Raw genomic sequence first — 16,991 nt, 5'->3', positions numbered from 1 at the left:
ACCAATCCCTCAGATACAAACAATTATCAGGGAATACTATGAAACATTATATGCCAACAAACTGGACAACCTGGAAGAAATGGACAAATTCCTAAACACCCACACACTTCCAAAAACTCAAACAGCAGGAAATAGAAAACTTGAACAGACCCATAACCAGCAAAGAAATTGAATCAGTTCTCAAAAATCTCCCAACAAATAAGAGTCCAGGACCAGATGGCTTCCCAGGGGAGTTCTACCAGACGTTTAAAGCAGAGATAATACCTAACCTTCTCAAGCTATTCCAAAAAATAGAAAGGGAAGGAAAACTTCCCGACTCATTCTATGAAGCCAGTATTACTTTGATTCCCAAACCAGACAGAGACCCAATAAAAAAAGAGAACTACAGGCCAATATCCCTGATGAATATGGATGTAAAAATTCCCAATAAGATACTAGCAAATCGAATTCAACAGCTTATAAAAAGAATAATTCACCATGATCAAGTGGGATTCATTCCTGGGCTGCAGGGCTGGTTCAACATTCGCAAATCAATCAACGTGATACATCACATTAATAAAAGAAAAGATAAGAACCATATGATCCTGTCAATCGATGCAGAAAAGGCCTTTGACAAAATCCAGCACCCTTTCTTAATAAAAACCCTCGAGAAAGTCGGGATAGAAGGAACATACTTAAACATCATAAAAGCCATTTATGAAAAGCCCACAGCTAACATTATCCTCAATGGGGAAAAACTGAGAGCATTTTCTCTGAGATCAGGAACACAATAAGGATGCCCACTCTCACCGCTGTTGTTTAACATAGTGTTGGAAGTTCTAGCATCAGCAATCAAACAACAAAAGGAAATCAAAGGCATCAAAATTGGCAAAGATGAAGTCAAGCTTTCACTTTCTGCAGATGACATGATATATACATGGAAAATCCAATAGACTCCACCAAAAGTCTGCTAGAACTGATACATGAATTCAGCAAATTAGCAGGATACAAAATCAATGTACAGAAATCAGTTGCATTCTTATACACTAACGATGAAGCAACAGAAAGACAAATAAAGAAACTGATCCCATTCACAATTGCACCAAGAAGCATAAAATACCTAGGGATAAATCTAACCAAAGATGTAAAAGATCTGTATGCTGAAAACTATAGAAAGCTTATGAAGGAAATTGAAGAAGATATAAAGAAATGGAAAGACATTCCCTGCTCATGGATAGGAAGAATAAATATTGTCAAAATGTCAATACTACCCAAAGCTATCTACACATTCAATGCAATCCCAATAGAAATTGCACCAGCATTCTTCTCAAAACTAGAACAAGCAATCCTAAAATTCATATGGAACCACAAAAGGCCCCGAATAGCCAAAGTAATTTTGAAGAAGACCACCAAAGCAGGAGGCATCACGATCCCAGACTTTAGCCTCTATTACAAAGCTGTCATCCTCAAGACAGCATGGTATTGGCACAAAAAACAGACACATAGACCAATGGAATAGAATAGAAACCCCAGAACTAGACCCACAAACGTATGGCCAACTCATCTTTGACAAAGCAGGAAAGAACATCCAATGGAAAAAAGACAGTCTCTTTAAATAATGGTGCTGGGAGAACTGGACAGCAACATGCAGAAGATTGAAACTAGACCACTTTCTCACACCATTCACAAAAATAGACTCAAAATGGATAAAGGACCTGAATGTGAGACAGGAAACCATCAAAACCCTCGAGGAGAAAGCAGGAAAAGACCTCTCTGACCTCAGCCATAGCAATCTCTTACTCGACACATCCCCAAAGGCAAAGGAATTAAAAGCAAAAATGAATTACTGGGACCTTATGAAGATAAAATGCTTCTGCACAGCAAAGGAAACAACCAACAAAACTAAAAGGCAACCAACGGAATGGGAAAAGATATTTGCAAATGACGTATCAGACAAAGGGCTAGTATCCAAAATCTATAAAGAGCTCACCAAACTCCACACCCAAAAAACAAATACCCAGTGAAGAAATGGGCAGAAAACATGAATAGACACTTCTCTAAAGAAGACATCTGGATGGCCAACAGGCACATGAAAAGATGTTCAGCGTCGCTCCTTATCAGGGAAATACAAATCAAAACCACACTCAGGTATCACCTCACGCCAGTCAGAGTGGCCAAAATGAACAAATCAGAAGACTATAGATGCTGGCGAGGATGTGGAGAAACGGGAACCCTCTTGCACTGTTGGTGGGAATGCAAATTGGTGCAGCCGCTCTGGAAAGCAGTGTGGAGGTTCCTCAGATAATTAAAAATAGACCTACCCTATGACCCAGCAATAGCACTGCCTGGAATTTATCCAAGGGATACAGGAGTACTGATGCATAGGGGCACTTGTACCCCAATGTTCATAGCAGCACTCTCAACAATAGCCAAATTATGGAAAGAGCCTAAATGTCCATCAATTGATGAATGGATAAAGAAATTGTGGTTTATATACACAATGGAATACTACGTGGCAATGAGAAAAAATGAAATATGGCCTTTTGTAGCAACGTGGATGGAACTGGAAAGTGTAATGCTAAGTGAAATAAGCCATACAGAGAAAGACAGATACCATATGGTTTCACTCTTATGTGGATCCTGAGAAACTTAACAGGAACCCATGGAGGAGGGGGAAGAAAAAAGAAAAAAAGAGGTTAGAGTGGGAGAGATCCAAAGCATAAGAGACTGTTAAAAACTGAGAACAAACTGAGGGTTGATGGGGGGTGGGAGGGAGGAGAGGGTGGGTGATGGGTATTGAGGAGGGCACCTTTTGGGATGAGCACTGGGTGTTGTATGGAAACCAATTTGACAATAAATTTCATATAATAAAAAAAAAAAAAAAGAAGAAGACATCCAGATGGCCAACAGGCACATGAAAAGATGCTCAAAGTTGCTCCTCATCAGGGAAATACAAATCAAAACCACACTCAGATATCACCTCACGCCAGTCAGAGTGGCCAAAATGAACAAATCAGGAGACTATAGATGCTGGAGAGGATGTGGAGAAACGGGAACCCTCTTGCACTGTTGGTGGGAATGCAAATTGGTGCAGCCACTCTGGAAAACAGTGTGGAGGTTCCTCAGAAAATTAAAAATAGACCTACCCTATGACTCAGCAATAGCACTGCTAGGAATTTACCCAAGGGATACAGGAGTACTGATGCATAGGGGCACTTGTACCCCAATGTTTATAGCAGCACTCTCAACAATAGCCATGGAAAGAGCCTAAATGTCCATCAACTGATGAATGGATAAAGAAATTGTGGTTTATATACACAATGGAGTGCTATAGGGCAATGAGAAAGAACGAAATATGGCCTTTGTAGCAACGTGGATGGAACTGGAGAGTGTAATGCTAAGTGAAATAAGTCAGGCAGAGAAAGACAGATACCATATGTTTTCACTCTTATGTGGATCCTGAGAAACTTAACAGAAACCCATGGGGGAGGGTAAGGAAAAAAAAAAGAGGTTAGAGTGAGAGAGAGCCAAAGCATAAGAGACTCTTAAAAACTGAGAACAAACTGAGGGTTGATGGGGGGTGGGAGGGAGAGGAGGGTGGGTGATGGGTATTGAGGAGGGCACCTTTTGGGATGAGCACTGGGTGTTGTATGGAAACCATTTTGACAATAAATTTCATATATTGAAAAAATTTAAAAAAACAAAAAAAAAAGAAGAAATAACCAAAGTCTAAAGACTCTAAATAACAAAAGACTAGGAATAAAGCTAACTTTTTTCAGCTGATTTTATAAAGCCAGCATAGGAATGATCTCCAAGCAAAGTGATATTAGTAATAAAACTTATAGCCATTTTTTTTGAATAGACAATCTGAAATCATAATTGAACTTTTAGCAAACTAAATCACCAATTTTTAAAAGTATGAGTATCCATTATAATAAAATTTGATTTATTCAAGGAATACAATATTGTTTTACCAGGCAAGACTGTTCACTTTTATCACCTCTATTCAACCTTATTCTTGAGGTCGAGAAACAGAAATATGTCATAAAAAGTGGGAAGAAGTAATACTGTCTTTATTCATAAATAATATTGTTTACATCAAAAATTTCAAAGCCATCCTAAAAATGTTAAGTAAATCACAACAAGGTTAGGATTAGTAAATAAAGAATTTAACAATGGCATTTGCTTACTAAAGTACATTTAATTAAAAACCTATTTTGAAGTATTAATATGGGGGATGGGAAAATGGTGATGACTAAATGTTGCAAAATGTTAACATTGATCTTAAATGATTAAGAAACATTGAGATCATCTTATGATTTCAAGTGTCTGGTGGAGTCAAACATATTTGATATTTCACAATTTTTTCCAGAACTATTATTTTCTGATTTAATTGCAAACCCACTACCTTTACTCTTTCTCCTTTAGATTAATTCTGTTTAAGAGCATATTAAAGTTGACTGTATAATTTCAGAAAGGACTTAAACTATGTTGTATTGCCTCAAATTTAAATTTTGAAAAAAAAATCACATAAAATTAGAAATGTTGGCATACCGAGCTATAACCCTAAGAAAATATGAGGATGCCAAATTTTTCTAATATAACACACAGCAATATACTATATTAAATACTATATATATTTGATAAAACTTGGAAATAAAATACATTTTGAATGACAATGTTTCTACTATATTCTAAGCTAAGATCAAATCCAGGAAATCCAATTCTTGTCTAACCTTTAGATAAATTTTTCATGAGATAACATTAGTAAGGCTTGTTGGTAATGTTAGTCTTCATGAACTATTTATCAGATTTACAAATAATATTTTCAAGGCATATAACCCTTTTTGCCTATGTTGTTAATCTGTAAGTGCCCAACCATTTAAGAACTTTAATGACATTTCATTTCTTTCCCTGATGCTTGAAAGATATCATTTTCTCAGAATACTCCCTATAAAAGGGCATTCGATTTTCCCTGACAGTGTGAAAACTTATGCTGTGTATTGCAAAATATGCCACAGCATATTCCAAGGGCCTTAACCTTACCCCAAATTTTATTTTTTTTCTGAAAAGTTCTCTTAAATAATTATAAAGAAAAGTATGGGAAAAGGTTTCCTTTTTGATTCATAAAGATATGTCCATTGTTTGAAATTTCTTAATAAATACTCCTTCTAAGTCCTTTTATCCCACTGATGGACATAGAGATACCAAAGAGTCACACATTTCCATATTTGTGCAATGACTCAAATTAACATCGTTCAAACTTCTGGCAGTCCTCTCTGCCTTCAAATTATAATCAAAAGCTGCGATCCAAAGATGTGATTGTTTTAATGCATCCACCAAATTTCCATACCTCTGTGACTGTCTTGCTTCGTGGTCACTGATTACTGAAAATGCACATTCAGTTTCTACCCCTAATTTATTCTACTCCTCTTTATCAGGGTTCAGATAGTCTTGGCTGTATCTTAGGAAGAAGGACAAAGTGGGTGCTGGTGTTTTGTCTTCAGTAATATCCTTTATTTTCTAGGTCTCTTTATTTTTGGATCTTACTATTGCCTTCCCACAAGAGGTTAAGTACTATAGTTTTAAATCTCCTCTGTTATAGATGATTGGGATAAATTCAATCAGAATTATAACTAAATAGGTGTTATAGTTCTAGGACCATGACTCAGCTAGTGAGGTGGGTGGTTTTATACATTGTGCCAACTATTCTTATACTACCTTGAATCGCAAGCCTTATTCTTAGTGAAATATCACCTGCAAAAATTCTTCTAATTCTCAACTTATCAATAATAGAGCACTTAGTCCCTCAGTGTTCTGAAGTTGTACTATCACTATTTCATACTTTTGGAGTGGAGAGATGAATAATTTGAAGTAAACAGCCCTGAGTCCCTCTCTTCCCTTCTTACAGGCCCCTCATATTTAATTGTATACTTAAGGCTCTACAAAGTAACATTATTTTAAATTTGAGAAATTTATTCTAATAACATTTCTTCAAATGTATACATTTTCACATATGTTTAGTACTGATATGTTGGGATTCTCCAATATATGGTGTATCATGATTAGAGGCAGATATTATCATGACGATCCTAATTTATTCCTATACATTAGGAAAGAAACATCAATGTAACACAGCTTCAGCAAACCAAGACAAGACAGGGTCAGTTCTGATGATTCCAGAAGCTCCAGAAATGTGGTAATGTAAACAGATCTGCGTATCAATAACCATTCATGGAGTTTATATTTATAAAGTATGATGAGTAAAAGAAAGATAAGTGATATAATATCAAGGTATATATACATTTAGCTGACCTAAAAATTTTGATTTCTATATGGATCTTCTACTTACTAAGTTATATACAAGTAAAGAAAATAATAATAGATCCATTAATATTAAATATGTACAAGGCAAATATTGCTATGATTTTTTACTTGCTATTCATTCTAAACACAGATTTTTTTCTTTAACCAAGTCCATCCCCATTCCTTCCTAAATGCTACACTTCTGTCACTGTCCATTGCTTTCCTGTCATGTTGACCTCAAGTTTTTTTTTTTCCCCCATGGGTACTTAAAAATAGCCTAGGAATTTTCTAAGGTAAAACAATGGTGATTTTTCCTCCTGAGCTTTTACATTTGCACAATATTCTACCTACTAAAATTTTAAGTGTTAATATCAAATTTTATAAGTACTCAAACTCTAGCTTCTTAAATAAGAAATTCTCCTAGGGTGAGAACTTTTTATTATATCTTTTTAAACACTATGACACGCAAGATATACTTCATAGGCATTGTACATAATTACTTCACACCAGCTAAGTTAATGATTGGCAGAGAAAATTTTTAAGCAATATGTTAATGTGAGTTTTATTTATGTATTTGTTAAATAAGTTTCATGTTCTGTCTTCCTCTTCAGTTACCATAATTTTTAAAATTGTATGTTTTACTATCTAACGTATAAAACACTGTTGCAGTATTTATGTGAGTCTATTAAGAAAACATTTATGAATTGCGGTTGTGACCTTGAATGCAGGTTACAAATTTATAATTTCACTGCAGTTCAGAATTGTACAGAATTTCTTTATTTAGTCTATAACCAACCTGGTGGTTCCATCTAAGCATTACCTATTGCTACGGTGGGGAAACATATTTGAGTGTCTAATTTGGTGTAATGTTAAACCAACGTGATAACTGTAGGAATACCTACAAGTACTGCTCTATCTTTTTTAAGTAGAAGAATATTCGGTCTATCATATAGTCAACCTTATGTCTGTATCCTCCCCAAATGGCCTCTGGGAGTATGGACTGACAGAGGTGTGACTGTGCATCACTAAAAAGAAGTGAGAGAGACTTTATCCTGGACTTTGGTCATATGCTGCCTGCATCAGCTCATCTGCCTGATGTCACATGTCCATTCATCATTAATTTTCCTGCCACTTTCTGGTGCTGAAATCTAAAAAAAAAAAAAAAAAAAAACGAACTTTTTTTTTTAATCCAGGCAATGGTATTGTGATATTCCCTTTCAGAACTGAAATCTTTGGTTCCAGATATCTAACTTTGCAACTATTTCTTTTATCCAGTCCACTAGCCCAGAGGTCCACACAGCCTTTGCTGCAAGGTTGCCTCATTCTGCACACATGGCCCCACAGCAGTCCTAATAGCTCTTAGCCCAGTTCTCAGTGTCACTGATAGACACTTAGTCTGCCTGAGAGGAGCTAACTCTGAAATCCTACCTCCACCTGACTTCTGGGCCTGCATCCCATGTTAACACAAAGAAGTTTGGAATTCAGATTCTCTCCAGAGTTCCAAAGAGAAACCAGAGGTAAGTTCTATACCACTTTTGGCCCTCACACCCCTCATTTCATTTAATACACTTTTTCTCTCAACCCAGAGTCAAAAAGATGGAAACCGAGTATCGACCTGGTTGTTCCAATCTTCTATTTGTCTTTATCCTTATTGTCATTCCATACAGGCAGAGAGAATTGAACTTTGAATCCCTTATATTGTATATTGTCCCCATTTTTCCATGCCTTAGCTAAATTCTAAGTGTGTACTTGAGCATTCCACTATGTTACTGACCTTTGGGTGCTTAATACTGCAAACTAGGTGATAACTGAAGTACAAATGAGGGTAAAAGAAATTTGAGAAATCTTCCCTTAGGATAATATCTAGCTTGAAAGGTTATTGTCCAATTACATGATCCTTGTTTTGAATGTCAGAAGCTGATTGTTAAATATTACTAATATATTTCTTTCTTTCTACATTTCTTCTTTTACAAATTCTAATCTCTTCTTGCTGTCTCGCTATCCATGTACTTATTCTCACAGATAGGTACCGGGATAGCCTTATAAAAAGTCTGATACATTTTACAGAGAAAGACAAGTACAATATATTTTAATATCACTGCCAGTTCTATTAATCTGCATTAGATATTATTAAAGTTTTGTTTATATTTACAAAAATGAGTATAATTGCAATGTATCTTACCATCTTTTAGATTTAAGTTTTTCATTGTATACAGAGACCTCAAAACCTTATTTAAACTTATCATCTGTTAAAAGCACTTTGAACATATAGTTATTAAAACTAAAAGTTTCTTAGAATACTATTCTTATCTATTTAAAAATTGTTCAGTTTTGATATTTTGTGCTATTTCCAATTTTCAGTTTAAAAATGCATTTGACCACTTATTTTTATTAGAATATTATTTCAAATTATTAACTATTTTTTTTGGTTTTTGCTGCCCTATGCATAATTTTGAAATAGTACATATACTTGCTATGTAAAAAATTGTCTAAATAGTTTACATTTTTAATTTAAGTTCCAAATTATTGTATGCTGTGTTTTAAGGCTCTATTTATATAAAATATTATTATCTTAATTAAAGTGCTATGAATCTATACTAATGAGATCTTCTAATACACTGTCAGACAAGGTCTTCAAACACCATATAAATATGTATGGTTTTTACTATTCAAAATGGTAATATAATACAGCAGGTGTCACGTCTTCATTTAAAAGCTAGCTGAAAATTTGTTCAACATATTCTTTTGGTAGACGAATATTTTAGTCATAAACTCAAACTTGATATTCCTCTTCAAATTTTCACTCTCATTAATTAAATTCCATCATTCAACCACTGTGTAGACAATCATAATCAGGTGGGCAGCCCAGACAAATTGTCAAGGAAGTATGGAGTTCATGACTCCCTTCTATAAGGAATATTTTCCTCATCATGGCTTTAAGGTATGCTTTTTCTCTGAATGGTATTTTTATAAAAGACTTAAAATCTTTTAAATAAGAGGTTGCCAAACTGGCCTGTGGGCCAGATCTGACCCATCACCTGTTTTGTAAATAAAAGTTTATTCAAACACATCCACACCCATTCATTTACGTACTGTCAAAGACTGCTTTTGTGCTTTTCATGGAAGTGTTGAGTAGTTGCAACAGAAACCCTATAGCTTGCAAAGCTGAAAATATTTACTACTTGGTCCTTTATAAGAAAAGTTTGCCAACCCATATCCTAAATTAAATATTTAAAAGTATATTAGTTCAGAAATAAAATGAGTGTCCTTGTGATATAATAGTAATACTTTATTACTATTTTATTTATGGCCTTTATTATGTGACACCCTATTCTGAATAATTTTGATTTATTAACACATTAAATCTTCATAATTTTATGAGGTATAGTAAATGGCAGAACTGGCATTCAAACAAAAAAAATCTGACTTCAGAGTCTTTGCACTTAACCAGCAGTCTATACTAACTTTAATACATGATAAGTTTCTTAGCATTGGAGACATTCAGCTGGCTTAATGAAAACTTGCCCAAGATTGTTAGAAAAGAGAAAAATTATAAGGTGACTTCCCACCATAAGACTCCATGAATTTGGCTGTCTAGATCAATAGAGAGAAGGAAAGAGGGAAGGGGAGGGAAGGGAAGGGAAGGGAAGGGGAGGGAAAGGAAAGGAAAAGAAGGGGAAAGGTGTGCCTGGTTTGTTCAGTCAGCTAAGTGTCAGACTCTTGATTTTGACTGAGGTTATTATCTCAGGGTTCTGGGAGATCCTGCTCCTTGGCAAGCCCTGCAGTTAGTGAAGAGTCTGCTTGGGATTCTTTCTCTGTCTTGCTCTCTCTCTCTCTGCCCTCCCCTGCTCATGCTCACTCTGTCTCTCTTTCTCTCTTTCTGTCTCAAAATAAATAAACGTTAAAAAAATCAACTTCTGTAATTTTAAGATCCACTGTTTGATAGTTTTATGACACAATAAAATTTAGATACTTCTAAAATTAGAAGACAAGCTAAACATCTAAAATGTCAAGTATTTGAACTTTTAACCTCATAAAAAAAAAAGGTCCCAATGAAGAGAGAGAGCATTAAAAGTACTTTTCCACAATTCACTTGGTCTCTGACCCAGTAAAGGCTTATTACTATATTACATGGAATTTCCCAACCTAATAGAACGTTATTTTCCTTATTAAAAATTAATGTATAAAATGTAACATCATTAAAACAATAAAATATGACTATTGACACCTTGCCACTCTTACTTAAAAACAAATATCTATTTTAGTAATATCCAGGATAATTTATAGTTCAGACACATTTTAGATGCATCGTTGTCTAAGAAGATCAACTTGCTCTGTTTTCCCAATCAGATTTATAACAGTTTCATATAGCAACTGTCTACCACAGTCACCATTTTCTCAAGTCGGTGTCAGACAAGACAGCTTAGAACCGTGGATCCCAAGAATATTTATCTCCTTTTGATTCACTATCTCTTTCTCAGGGAAGGAGATTGAGAATGGCAAGACAGTCTTATTCCTCTTCTATGGTCTCCGAGCATTGCTTTAACCTCTGTCCTCAACCTCCTGCTTCATCCTTGATCTCACAGAAAAATCTGACTCTTTGGGGTGCTTTGAAAAAGCATCTTTGGGATGCTTAGACCTGTAAATTAGAGGGTCAGGTGTCATATACATATTATGAAAGATTCAGTGTGTCCATTAGTGGCTCACTTCTTTGTACATACTTTTCATGTTTATTACAATCAGAGCATAATAATATCTACCTTATATGCTTTGGAGAAGATAAATGCAAATGGATATATAAAAACTTCTGGGGAAAAAAGAATCATTCATTATTACGTATTCAGTACATACTTGTTCAGACTAAAACTGAATGATCAGTTTCTTACTAAAACTCAGTCATGGGTACATTCTAAGTCATGATTATATTCATTCTATTCTTTCTCATTTAGGGTATGGTTTAAAATTTCTGTAATAAAATCATTAAAATTAAGTCTTTTAGGGTGAGTTGTAGTAAGAATTAAAATGCTAGAAAAAAGTTACATAGTCACATCACATCTAAGAAAAAATGTTATTTAGACTTTAGTGGAGCACATGAATTTAATTTATAACATTTAATATTTTTCAGTAGACTCTAGATAAGACTAAGTTTCTCACCTATATACATATTAGCCTCCAATTTGCATGTGCATGAAACTATTACCCATTTTATCTAACAATACCTTATGATTTTCCCCAATATTTTTTTATAATAGTTACTATAAGCAATGAAGCATAGTAGTAGAATGGTGGGGAAAAATAAAACAGAAAAACAAAAACAAAAACAAAACCAGTAAGATAAGACAAACTCAACCTTGAGCCAAAAGCAATGGTATGACTCATTTTAAGGGAATGTATACTTCAGCAAACTTCAAATTTAAAATCTATTAAAAATCAAAAGTTCTGCACAGCATCAGCTCCCAGTAATACCTTGGCCTTTGTAGGTAGATCTACTATCAAATAAGGGGTGAGGTAAACTATTACCATATGATTCTTTAAATTAAAAAAAAATGTATATGTATCAGGTTCACTTTTCCTTATACCCATAGGCAAGATTCAGCTCTTCTGAATTAAACAATGTTTTAGCTATACCACCTGCTTTCCATGGTACATAATTGACCAAAGGATTAAAGAGAATGGCAGGTATGCCTTATTTTTGTCAATGTCTTTTCATCAGTCACAAAATTAATATGATACTGGAATAATCCAAAGTATCTTTGCTTTGAAACATCTCAAAAACTAATATACAATGTAGGCCCATACTGAAATGTAGACTTGGCTGGCAGGGTGGAGATTATGAGCGTTCTACCACTTAAAAAAAAGAAAAAAAGAAAAAAGAAAAAAAAAAAGAAAATGAATTGTGGATTGGTAGGTATTATAGATTTTTCATATTCTTAATACTTTGAGTACTCAATTTATTTTCAAAAATAATAACTTATAAATAAATTTGAGTTCTTAGCACCAAAGCTGTGATTCCTGAAGAAGTCACAAAAGCAAAAACAGATTTTATGAATATAAGCTTCGGCAATATAAATGGAATCTCCTTGAGGGGCACCTGGGTGGCTCAGTCGGTTAAGCGTCCGACTTCGGCTCAGGTCATGATCTCGCAGCTCGTGGATTAGAGACCTGCATTAAGCTCTTTGCTGACAGCTCAGACCCTGGAGCCTGCTCCCTGTACCTCCCGCTTTCTCTCCCCAGTCTCATGCTCTGTCTCTATCTCTCAAGAATAAATAAACTTAAAAATATATATATAAATGGAATCTCCTTGAGAATTCTGTACTAAGTGCTCTATTTTGAAATAAGTATTCATATTAAGCATAAGAAAATCTCTCTGCCTGGTTAAATGAGTTTTGCATAAGAGCAAAAGATTGTTTTACACCATTGTTAATCCAATTATATGCAGTATTTGTTAATGTTTATCATTAATATTGACACTTCACACACATTAATTCAGCTGTCACAGCATTGTCAGAAATCTATCAATTCTTTCATTATGATGAATTTACATTCATTTCCATGGCACATCCATTAAAGCATTAAACTAGGCCATAAATTAAAATATGAAATTATTTTATAAATCCTCTGTTCAGACATATCTATTCAGCATTCCTTTAAAAACTGTTATAAACACACAGTTGTAGATAACATTTTATTGCTCCCTTTGGATTCTATTAATCCTCAACTCACTTTTTAAAAGATATTTTACCTACAGTTCAAAATAAAGTATACAAACTGATGTACAAATAGTACTCCAAAAACAAGAAAACTGGAACATAATTTATACTTTGAAGACTTCATGCCATTTTACAATAGTATATGTTATGTGGCTAATTAGAGGATCATATAAGCAAGTAATAACATTATATGAGATAAGATATGTCTTCCTAGAAGTCCTCATTTATAGAATTCTCTCATATAATGTTATTTAGTATATTTCTTATGGCCTTCTAGGATCAGAAATGTATTCCTTACTAGTTAAATTATTTACATTAATTTGTTTAAATTAAATGTCACATAAGTAATCTCAAATGAAATATAAGTTACTAGTTATTTAACTATAACTACTGAAGTTATATTGTTTGTAATATAATACAATTATATTAAAATTGATGAATCCACCCATAATTATTTGTAAAATGATCTAAAATTTGTCAAATTTTTTGTATGAAGAATTCTTATGGAAAAGCTGAAAATTATTTTGAGAAAATAACCAGATTACTAGTAGCTTTTTTAAAAATGATCTTCACTATTATTTTTACTTGCTGGAGCCAATGAAACCAAATCAATATTATTTTAAGGCACAAATTGTGCCACCTAACCCACTTTATCTTCTTGTTTACCCCTTAAGACCATTTTCCATACTGTTCAATTTAGATGTACAATTCAAGTCTCCAGGTCCCAAAATGATTTCAAAAGTTATGTTTCCAACAAACTTCCTAAATTATTTGATTTTAATCTTGTCTGTTTTCATAAGACTTAAATTAAATTAATGAAGAGAAAATGCCTTATGTGTGCCTAACTAGAAAAAAATCTAAAATATTAAAACAATGTGACACAACCTGATTCACATCATCCAGTGCTAGGGACCTTGGGTCAGGCATCCTAGCCCCCTGTGCTGCTCTTGTTCAGTGGGGACTATGCCAGAAACAACTAGTCATTGTGAAGAATTGTTTAAAAATGAATGTGCTGAAGATTTTCTGATTCACATTCATTATCCACTGACCTGTTCTCAATGGATTTCACAAAGAGAAGCAAAATTAATTACCTCAGACTAGGCTCTCTGGAAAATAATGGCACAGTGATTTAGAGAAAAGCATTTATGCAGTAGAGGCCTTTTGGAATAGTGTATATTTTTAAAATTAAATATCACACTTTTTTATTGATAAAACTTCTGCATTTGAACTAATGCACCATCACTTTTTTTTTTCTTCAAAATCAGTGCTAAACAAAAAGGTCTCTATGGGCTAAATATCAATACCATTAGTTAGCTTCATGTTAAGTCATCTGAACATACTTGAAGAGAGGCTTGAAAACTATAGGGGATTGTATGTGTGAAGAGGAGATGGACACTTCAGAAATGAGGAAAGAAAATAACATGATAAAGCATAGGGTAAGTTGTTTATTAATCCCATTTATTATCACTGTCTTAATTTGCCACAAAATAATTGTTTTCTTAATAAAATATGCATAATGGATAATGAAAATGTTTTCCAATGAAGCCTGTCTTGTTACAGTTGTTTACTGATCTTATTTATAATCAAGGAAATTCTGCAAATCTCTATTGCTTAGTGTAGAATAGGTAGTGGTGACAACATTGAAATCTGTTGTTTTGAAGGACAGCAAGCTATTAAATTAGAAATATAATGTGTAGACTCAGTGCACTCTGGAAACACAGAGGTCATAAGACCTCAGCAAAAAATAGCCAAAATAAAAAGGAAGGCTATCTATAAAATTATTACATCTTATGACCACAAAAGTAAGAGAAATCAAGAACACAGTGGGAGTTTGACCAAATACTGGAGAAGAGCAGCTCCCAGTAGCCTTCATTATGGAGTCCTCTCTCACTGCTAAAAAATAATCATATGAAAATTAGTAAAGAGAAGTTAGAGATGGAAACTTAGTCTAGTGGTTCAGTTTGCTCTACTTTGGATGAAGTCTGAAAGGGTCTGGAAGTAAATTATATTGCATTGAAAAGCTAAAGTGAAGAGGAAAACAAATTGGATTGTATGCAAAATGTTTTTTGTAAATCCTCACACTGGGAGGAGACTGGGAGTTGCCAGAGTAGGAGGATCCTATACTCATTTTATCCTTCAGATATACCCAGATAACAGCCACATCTGTGTAACTAACCCAGAAAACCACCCAAAGACTGGTAAAACAGACTCTCTACATTTAATCATAGAACAGAGACCACATTGAAAATGGTAGGAAGGTTAAGACACATGGTCAGGAACTAAAGGCACCTTTGAGACTAACCACAAGTGGGAGGGACACCATAAGCACAAAGAAGAGAGAGAGACAGATGCCACACCAGGCTCCCCAGACACAAGGGACTCATACGGGGAAGACATGGTCCCATAATATACAGTTATGAAAACCAGAAAGTCTTAAACTTTTGAGTTCTTACAATCAGTGGGGCTTAACACCAGGAACTTTATTTATTTATTTTTATTATATTTTTTTAATTTTATCTTATTTTTTAATGTTTTTTTAAATTATTTTTTATTTTTGAGACAGAGAGAGACAGAGCATGAGCAGGGGAGGGGCAGAGAGAAAGGGAGACACAAAATCCAAAGCGGGCTCCAGGCTCTGAGTTATCAGGCACAGAGCCTGACGTGCAGGGCTAGAACCCACAGACTGTGAGATCATGACCTGAGCTGAAGTCGGATGCTCAACCGACTGAGTCACCCAGGCACCCCACACCCGGAACTTTAAAAATCACCTGGTTTAGCTCTGGGCAGTGAGGGCTCAAGACTGATAGGAAATAGTTCCCACCCTTACGGAGACAGCATAACAAATAATCCTGCAAAGATACAGCATAAAAGCAGCAGTTGGAAATGTACTTGGGGTATATGAATAGATTTATTGACTAATCTCAGAACTTGTGCACAGGAGGGTCAGGGATCTTTAGGAGACTTTTTCAAGAACAAAAGAACTGGCTGCATCATTTCTCTGCCCAAACCCCCAGGCTAGATACCAGACAGTTGCTAGAACCAGCACACATACACTCCACACCTAGCTTGCTAGCACTGTGTGTCCTACCCCTGTATTCTCCTATGGACTGCCCCATCCAACATGCCCTACTCTGCAGGAATTCAAATAAAGTAGTGCCAGACATCTATCATTTTACAAGCAGGCCCAGTATTGCCCAGCACCACTCCAAAGTGACTCTCGCCCTGGGGTGAGGGGAAGATAATATAGACATATACACCAGTTTGAATGTAGTCCCGGCAGTAGGCTGGGGGCAGACATTTGATCTGACTGCTGATACTGCCCACCAACAAAAAAACCTCACAGGGGGCAACACAAAGAACACTGTAGTTCAAGGTTACTGCAACACCAATAGACAGATTGGGGGCAGGCACGTGGCCTGACTGGAGGCCCTGCCCACCAAGGAAACATCTTAGGGAACAATGCAAAGAGAACACCCTGCAGTTTGATGTCACCATAGTTTGTTTTTTTTTTAACGTTTATTTATTTTGGAGACAGAGAGAGACAGAGCATGAACAGGGGAGGGGCAGAGAGAGAGGGAGACACAGAATCTGAAACAGGTTTCAGGCTCTGAGCAGTTAGCACAGAGCCCGACATGGGCTCAAATTCACTACCGTGAGATCATGACCTTGCTTAACCCACCAAGCCACCCAGGCGCCCCGATGTGACCATAGTTCTGATGCCTGGACTGAGGGCAAGCATTTGGTATAACCTAACACAAGCCCAAGAGAGCCTCAGATTGGCCCCTTAACAGCATATGGACCAAACCTTGACCAAAACAAGCAAAGAGGGCCACTGCAGCCAACTGAACTAAACCAAAATAGTAGGGCATGTGCGTGACACGTAGGAGACATACCTAAAGTGCCAGGTTCTGGTGAATGAGGGACACTGAACTGCAGAGCGCTACAGGATCTCTTCTTCATAAGGACACTAGTTTCAAGAGCAGGAGATATATATAA

At 35.3% G+C, this 16,991-nt stretch overlaps 1 long non-coding RNA gene across 1 annotated transcript in view; it reads right to left on the bottom strand.

The window, feature by feature from the left end:
* Positions 1 to 16,991, bottom strand: part of LOC123595938 — a 60,508-nt gene extending 43,517 nt beyond the window's left edge. The window contains exon 1 of the long non-coding RNA XR_006711444.1: positions 16,889 to 16,991. This is a non-coding gene — a long non-coding RNA (uncharacterized LOC123595938). The remainder of the gene's footprint in view (positions 1 to 16,888) is intronic.

The sequence above is a fragment of the Leopardus geoffroyi genome, chromosome B1 (genome assembly GCF_018350155.1).
Source record: "Leopardus geoffroyi isolate Oge1 chromosome B1, O.geoffroyi_Oge1_pat1.0, whole genome shotgun sequence".
NCBI classification, from domain to species: Eukaryota; Metazoa; Chordata; class Mammalia; order Carnivora; family Felidae; genus Leopardus; species Leopardus geoffroyi.
This window is presented reverse-complemented; position numbering and strand designations above follow the sequence as displayed.